Source organism: Stegostoma tigrinum, chromosome 42, assembly GCF_030684315.1.
Source record: "Stegostoma tigrinum isolate sSteTig4 chromosome 42, sSteTig4.hap1, whole genome shotgun sequence".
Taxonomy (NCBI): domain Eukaryota; kingdom Metazoa; phylum Chordata; class Chondrichthyes; order Orectolobiformes; family Stegostomatidae; genus Stegostoma; species Stegostoma tigrinum.
The window spans coordinates 9,212,192-9,220,823 of NC_081395.1; positions in this window are offsets into that span (position 1 = coordinate 9,212,192).

Below are 8,632 nucleotides of genomic sequence, written 5' to 3' on the forward strand. Positions count from 1 at the left end.
GGTGTGGGTACAGTTACAGTGTTTAAAAGGCATTTGGATAAGTGCATGAACGGGGAAAGGTTTGGAGGGATATGGGCCAGGAGCAGGCAGGTGGCACTAGTTTAGTTTGAGGATTATGGACTGGTTGAGCCGAAGGGTCTGTTTCTGCGCTGTGTCACTCTATGAATCTAAAAGCTGAAGTGAAATGAAAGCAAATATTTGTAACAAGGAGGATTAGCTGTATGCACGCTTTGAACACCGAACATGACACAGACAAATACAGGATTTTGGGATTCCATAGTCCACCAAATACAGGAAGACTACATCCCAGATAACAAAGTGTGGAGCTGGATGAACACAGCAGGCCAAGCAGCATCTCAGGAGCACAAAAGCTGACGCTTCGGGCCTAGACCCTTCATCATTTTTCTGAAAGGTTTTCTGTTGAATGGTCTAGGCCCGAAATGTCAGCTTTTGTGCTCCTAGGATGCTGCTTGGCCTGCTGTGTTCATCCAGCCCCACACTTTGTTATCTGGGATTCTCCAGCATCTGCAGTTCCCATTATCTCTCAAGACTACATCCCAGTTTCCTTTCAAAACCTCTTGGCCAGCTTGTACTTCCATTTTGCAACATGGTTTTCAACCTTTCTGGTCAAGAGCCAATATATAGGAACATAAGGGCTTAGGAACAAAATTAGACTCTTCAGCCCTTCAAGCCTGTTCTATCATTCCATGAGATCATGGCTTTTCTGTGGCTTAATTCCACTGAAGTAGCTGCCCTTTGGGCTGTATCCCTTAAAACTGTTCCTTCATTCACAAATAAAACCTCTCTCAGATCGACTGATCCGGCATCCACTGCTATTTGTGGAACAGAGTTCCAAACCTCTTCGACCCTTCGTGCTTCCTGACATCTCTCCTGTATGCTCAGGCCCTCATTCTCAGACGAGGCCCCTGGTTCTAGAATCTCCAACCAGTAGAAGTGGTTTCCCTACCCTGCTTTTTCCTATTAATATCTTGAAGTCTTCGATCAGTTCACCCCTTAACCTTCGAAATTCTAGGGAAAAACAGGCCTAATTTGCGAGATAATAAAATGTGAAGCTGGATGAACACAGCAGGCCCAGCAGCATCTCAGGAGCACAAAAGCTGACGTTTCGGGCCTAGACCCTTCATCAGAATCTCTGTGTCTCTGATGAAGGGTTTAGGCCCGAAACGTCGGCTTTTGTGCTCCTGAGATGCTGCTGGGCCTGCTGTGTTCATCCAGCCTCACATTTTATTATCTTGGATTCTCCAGCGTCTACAGTTCCCATTATCACTAATTTGCGAGATCTCTCCTCGTAACGCAATCCCTGAGGGCCCAGTTATCAACAGTACCCTGACAGCCTCCCTTCATTCACATGGGTGGGGAGAGGGATCTGGGGGCGAATATCACATTGAAACAGAGACTACAGGAGCAGAATGGACCATCCGTCCCTTTGGGCTTGCTCCTCAATTCATAGAGTCACACAGCGCAGAAACAGACCCTTCGGCCCAACCAGTCCATATTCCCGAAACTAAACTAGTCCCCCCGCCCGCTCCTGGCCAATATCCCTCCAAACCTTTCCCTGTTCATATACTTATCCAAATGTCTTTTAAACACTGTAACTGTACCCACACCCACCACTTCTTCTGGAAGCCCATTCCACTCGCGAAGTGCCCTCTGTGTAAAAGTGTTGCCCCTCAGGTCCCTCTCAGCTTAAAAAAATTGCCCCCTAGGCTTTAAATACCCCACCCTAGGGGATAGGACACCTGCCATTCACCTTATCTATGCCCCTCATGATTTTATAAACTTCTATAAGGTCGCCCCAACACCCTCCTAAACTCCAATGCAAACAGTCCCAGCCTCTGCTTACAACTCAATCCCTCCATTCCCAGCAACATCCTGGTAAATCCCTTCTGGACCCTCTCCATCTGAATAATGTTCTCCAGTTATCACGGCTGTTCATCCAACTCTGCTTAGGTCTGCCTCTCCGTATCACGGAGTCCCGGCAGTGCGGAAGGAGGTCATTCGGCCCACCGTGCCTGCCCCCGAACCTCCGAAGAGCCTCCCAGCCAGACTCAGGTCCCTACCCTATCCCATCAACCCCGGGTTTACAATGCCAATCCACCTAACCTGCACACCCCCTGGAAACTATCCTTTGATCCCTTCCTGGCCAACTACCATAGCCAACCCCTTCTTGAAATCTTCTGTCTCACCAGCTTTTTGGTAGCAAAGTTTTAGACTCTCACCACCTCTGAGTGAAGAAATGTCTCCTTCTCTCAGTCCTGAGTGGTGTACTCAGTATCTTTAGCCTGTCACTCCAGGTTCTAGGCTCCCCTATCATCAGGAACATCTTTCCTGCATTTGGCCCTGCTAGGATTTTGTAAATTTCTACAAGATCCCTCCTCACCTTTTGGAACTCCAGTGAATATAATCTGTCCTAGCTCACCTATGTCGATGCACTGGTCAAGAAAGACCATCAATGCCTCTAGCTCCTTAAGGGGCTAAGGAAATTTGGCGCGTCTGTGAAGACTATAACCAATTTTTATGGGCGGACCGTCTGTCTGGATGTTTCAAGGCTTGGTACAGAAAGGACATAAAAAACTACAGAGAATCATGAGCACAGCCCGGTCCATCACACAAACCAACTTTCTAGCCATTGACTCCAACTCTACGTCTCACTGCCTCTGGAAAGCAGCTAACATCATCAAAGACGCCTCGGTAAAAACTTCTGGGTAAAAAGGTGGTTTGCCCCTGTCCTAAGGTTGCTGGTCTTTCAACACAGGGAGTTGTCTACAACTGAGTGTTGAGGGCTAGCACAAGGCTATGTGTTGAGGGACCTCACTGAAGCTTGGTTTGGGCTCTCCAAGGATAACATGGAGCGCACCAGCAGTACAGGACTTTGTTGCGAGGGTTCACTGAGGTGCTGGGAAATGCTGAAGCTAAATGTAGATCTGATCTGGATTCTGAATGAGTTGCTCTGGATTTAACTAATTGACCTGTATTGCATGGTTTGAACTGGCGCGCTATAGGTGTTGGGAGGTCATGCTGCCTCTATAAAGGATGTAGAGTGGATTGGCTGTGCTAAATTGCCCCATAATGCCCAGGTTAGGGTGGATTGGCCGTGCTAAATTGCCCCATAGTGCCCAGGGATGTGTGGGTTAGGGTGGATTGGCCGTGCTAAATTGTCCCATAGTGCCCAGGGATGTGCAGGTTAGGGTGGATTGGCCGTGCTAAATTGCCCCATAGTGCACAGGGATGTGTGGGTTAGAGTGGGTTGGCCGTGCTAAATTGCCCCATAGTGCCCAGGGATGTGCAGGTTAGGGTGGATTGGCCGTGCTAAATTGTCCCATAGTGCCCAGGGATGTGCAGGTTAGGGTGGATTGGCCGTGCTAAATTGTCCCATAGTACCCAGGGATGTGCGGGTTAGGGTGGATTAGCCGTGCTATATTGTCCCATAGTGCCCAGGGATGTGCAGGTTAGGGTGGATTGGCCGTGCTAAATTGTCCCATAGTGCCCAGGGATGTGCAGGTTAGGGTGGATTGTCTGTGGGAAATGCAGAGTCATGGGGATATGGCAGGGTTCTGTTCGGAGGGTCAGTGTGAACTCAATGGGCTGAAGGGCCTGCTTCAACATTGTGGGGATTCTAATAACGTGGTAAGCTTCGGATTAAGGGGCAGGATGGCCTAACGTGTCCAAAGGGACTCCCACTGTGGGAAACTGAATCATTAAAATAGAAATTGAAATTTAAGTCTAATATCTGATCTCTTTTTCCTGAAAATAGCTGCAACAAAACACATGTTTCTGCTTAAATTGGAAAATTGCAGGCTTAAGAGGTGACATTGATTTGATTTTATTCATCGTTATAGACAGAGGTGGATTTTCAGCAATGAAATGTGCGTGGCTTTGAGATTGGTTGGCTCTGTCCAGCTGTGGTGAGGCACTTTTATAGAAACCAACCAAGCAAAATGAGTTTTGATCATTTCTTCACTATATGTCTCTGGTTTGCTGGTTAATCCCGGTCTCCCTTCTATTGGAAGGAATTTGTAAAACTTGAAAGAGTTCAGAAAAGATTTACAAGGATGTTGCCAGGGTTGGAGGGTTTGAGCTACAGGGAGAGGCTGAATAGGCTGGGGCTATTTTCCCTGGAGCATCAGAGGCTGAGGGGGGGACCTTATAGAGGTTTATAAAATCATGAGGGGCATGGATAGGGTGAATTGACAAGGTCTTTCCCCAGGGTAGAGCAAGTTAACGTTTCGATGACTCTTCATCTGAGCTGAAATGAAGCGCAGAAGGGACAGCATTTATGCAGTAGTTTGCGGGAGGGAAGGGGGTGGTGGGTATAGGGTGCTGGGGGAGAGACGGGTTAAGGGTTGGGAATGTGAGAATGGCAGAACGACGGTGTGTCTAACTGCCGGGCTCAGAAGGGATGGAGGGGAGAGAAGACACAGTGACAAGCTAGAAGAAAGGGAAGAAATGGCTCACAGTTGGTTGAACTCAATACTGAGCCTCGAAGGTTGTGAAGTGCCTGGTCTGAAGACGAGATGTTGTTCCTCCAGTTTGTGCCGTGACACATGGGTATGCGAGAAAGCAAGGCGCTGTGTTAAGATGACCGGCTATGGGAAGGTCAGGGGTCATGCTTGCACACGGACCAGAGGTGCTCTGTAATGAGGTCACCCAGCCTGCGTTTGGTTCCTCCAACGTAGAGTAGGCCGCATTCGGCACAGCGAATACAATACACAAGATTGGAGGAGGTACAGGTGGAATGTTGCTTCACCTGGAAAGACTGGTTAGGCCGTGGGAGGGTGAGCAGGGAGGAGGCGAGGCGGCAGGAGTTACATCTTCTGGGGTTACATGGGAAGGTGGGGGTTGGTAGTTGGTAGTTGAGGAATGGACTTTGGGTATCGTGGAGGGAACGATCCCTGCAAAATGCAGACAGGGAGAGCAAGGGGAAAATGTTGGTAGACAAACAGGAGGCTGGAAGGACACAGCAAGCCAGGCAGCATCTGGAGGAAAGGAGCAGTGAACGTTTCAGGTATAACACCTCTTCAGGACTGGATGTGGGGGTAGGGGAGAGCTGCAGTTAAAGGGAGAGGGAGGGGTGGAGTAGGAATAGTGATAGGAGGACACTGGTGTTAGGAATGACTTGGTTGGTCGATGGGAGGGATAAATCTGGTTGATGGCTGGAAGGGAGGGTCAGAAGGTGGAATAGAAGGGAGGAAGTGTGGCTGGATAGGGGAGCCGGGAGATGGGTAGGAAGGTTATCTGAAATTGAAGAACTCGATGTTGAGTCCTCCAGGCTATAGGATGCCCAGGTGGAAGATAAGGTATTGTTCCTGAGATTTGCGTTCTGATTCATTGAAACACTGGAGGAGGCCAAGGATAGAGACGTCAGAGTGGGAATAGGACAGGGAGTTGGAATGGGCGGTGACTGGGATGTTAGGTTGGCCGTTACAGACCAGGCTGAGATGTTTGGCGAAACGTGGTCATCTAATCTATGTTTGGTCTCACTGATACAGAGGAGACCACATTGGGAGCACCGGATGCAGTGGATTCGGTTGGAGGAGATGCAGGGTGAAGCTTTGTCTCACCTGTGTTTGGTGGTTGCATTCTGTTGGAGTTGTCTTAAATTGTCAGGTTGGTTCACTGGCCTACCAATGCAATCATTATCAAGAGAATTTGACTCTGGTTCTATGCTATTGTGCTGTGAAAAGTGAGAGAACCTTTTCATTGATTCAATGATACCTCTACGAACTTTATGTATGAGTGTGCACTGACCCTTGTCCTACACTTCTCAAAACCGCTGAATTCACAGGAATTCCAAGTAGATAATAATCTGTCCATTTTATTGCACCGAAAGAGTTTAACCAAGGGGACTTGCAGTAGATAGTTCCAGTACGCCTAGTCAACAGAATAAAAGCACTCCTTCGTATTTTGTAGCCAAAAGTCACTTGGAATTATAACCGAAAACCGAAACTACTGCGGATGCTGGAAATAAGGAACAAAAACAGAAATTGCTGGAAAAGCTCAGCAGGTCTGGCAGCATCTGTGGAGTTCATTACAGCAAAGAAAATTTAAAATAAGTAACACATAAGAGGCAATTTGGAAAGGTCGCAGAATCCTTACAGTGTGGAAACAGGGCCTTCAGCCCACCAAGTACACATTGACACTCTGAAGAGCATCCCATATAGACCCATTCCCTTACCCTATAAACCTGCATTGCTCATGTCGAACACATCTACTCCACAGATGCTTGGACACTTTGGGACAATTTAGCACGGCCAATCCACCCTAACCCGCACATCCCTGGACAGTATGGGACAATTTAGCACGGCCAATCCACCCTAACCCGCACATCCCTGGGCACTATGGGGCAATTTAGCACGGCCAATCCACCCGAACCCGCACATCCCTGGGCACTATGGGACAATTTAGCACGGCCAATCCACCCTAACCCGCACATCCCTGGCCTCTATGGGACAACTTAAAATAGTTAACCAGCCCCTACTGCAATCGCAGAGACACAAATTAACCTTCGAATGGTCATTTATATTATGAAACAAAAACCTAAAACCACAGGAAATGCTACACTTGCCCCCACACCTCCTCCCTCACCCCCATCCCAGGCCTCAAGATGACATTCCACATTAAGCAGAGGTTCACCTGCACATCTGCCAATGTGGTATACTGCATCCACTGTACCCGGTGTGGCTTCCTCTACATTGGGGAAACCAAGCGGAGGCTTGAGGACCGCTTTGCAGAACACCTCCGCTCAGTTCGCAACAAACAACTGCACCCCCCAGTCGCAAACCATTTCCACTCCCCCTCCCATTCTCTGGATGACATGTCCATCATGGGCCTCCTGCACTGCCACAATGATGCCACCCGAAGGTTGCAGGAACAGCAACTCATATTCCACCTGGGAACCCTGCAGCCATATGGTATCAATGTGGACTTCACCAGCTTCAAAATCTCCCCTTCCCCCAACCAACTGCGTCCCTAAACCAGCCCAGTTCGTCCCCTCCCCCCACTGCACCACACAACCAGCCCAGCTCCTCCACTCCACCCACTGCATCCCAAAACCAGTCCAACCTGTCTCCGCCTCCCTAACCGGTTCTTCCTCTCACCCATCCCTTCCTCCCACCCCAAGCCGCACCCCCATCTACCTACTAACCTCATCCCACCTCCGTGACCTGTCCATCTTCCCTGGGCTGACCTATCCCCTCCCTACCTCCCCACCTATACTCTCTCCACCTATCTTCTTTTCTCTCCATCTTCGGTCCGCCTCCCCCTCTCACCCTAACCCGCACATAGATTTGTTGAGTCAGAGATGTACTGCACGAAAACAGACCTTTTGGTCGAGCCCGTCCATGCTGACCAGGTATCCTGAATGAATCTGATCCAATTTGCCTGCATGTGGCCCATATCCCTCTGATCCCTTCCTGTTCATGTACCCATCCAGATTTCTTTTAAATGTTGTAACTGTACCAGCCCCCACCACTTCTTCTGGCAGCTCGTTCCACACACACACCACCCTCTGTGTGAAAAACTGTATGAAATCTTTCCTCGTATCACCTTAAACCTATGCCCCTCTTGTTTTCGACTCCCCTACCCTGGGGTGGGTAAAGACCTTGGTTATTCACCCTTATTCATGCCCCTCATGATTTTATAAACCTGTATAAAGCCTTTGGACTGTGGAGAGGGGAAGGACAGCTGCCAGAGAAATCCAACACATAAGCGGGGGAAATGTACAAACTCCATACAGACAGTCGCCCATGGATAGGATCAAACCCAGGTCCCTGGCACCGTCAGTAAGCAGTGTTAATCACTGTGCCACCCTGTTGCCGATGGGATGTCGCATGGTCAGGGATAGTCATGTGGTTGTTAGTTTCATTCAACTGGCCATTTATTGGCTAGAAACCACACTCACTGCCTAATTGTAGACTTTGGGTGGACTCTCACAACTGGGCGTAAATAGGAAGGCTTTCATCATGGAAGGAGATGCAGCCTATTGACTCAGGGAGGGACACTGAATGGGATCTTGTAGGGGCCTGTGGACTGTGGCGAGATTTGTGACAGAATCAGGTGAGAAGTTAACTTCTCATGTCCTTTTAGCGATGTGCGACAATACTGTGGCTTTGGGATTTTTTTTGTGAAGAGACGTTTTGAGCTATAGGTATTGAGTTGTCTCTTCCAAACCAGCAAACAGCTTGTGAGGCCTTTTATTTTTTCTAAAGTTGCAACAATAGAAGCACCCTGGCTGGGTGGAATCTGAACAGGGTTTTCAGTCAGCTTGGAGCAGTTAATGGGGTTTTGAAGCTGATTGTGGAAGCAGCTCCATTTCTCTATCTCTCTCTCTCTCTCTCTCTCTCTTTCTCTGCTACAGCTATGAATTTGGGTCTCTCCTTATTACTATTGAGTCACAGAGTCATACAGCATGGAAACAGATGCTTCAGTCCAACTTGCCCACACTAACCAAGCTTCCCTAAATTTGTCCCATTTGCCCCGTACTTGGCTCACGTTCCTCTAAACCTTTCTTATTCACGCAGCTGTCCAAACGCCTCTTAAATTACACCTGAGACAATCTGTTTTACTGAATGTGCCTTTGCCAAGGCTATGTTTATAAGATCTTACTACATGG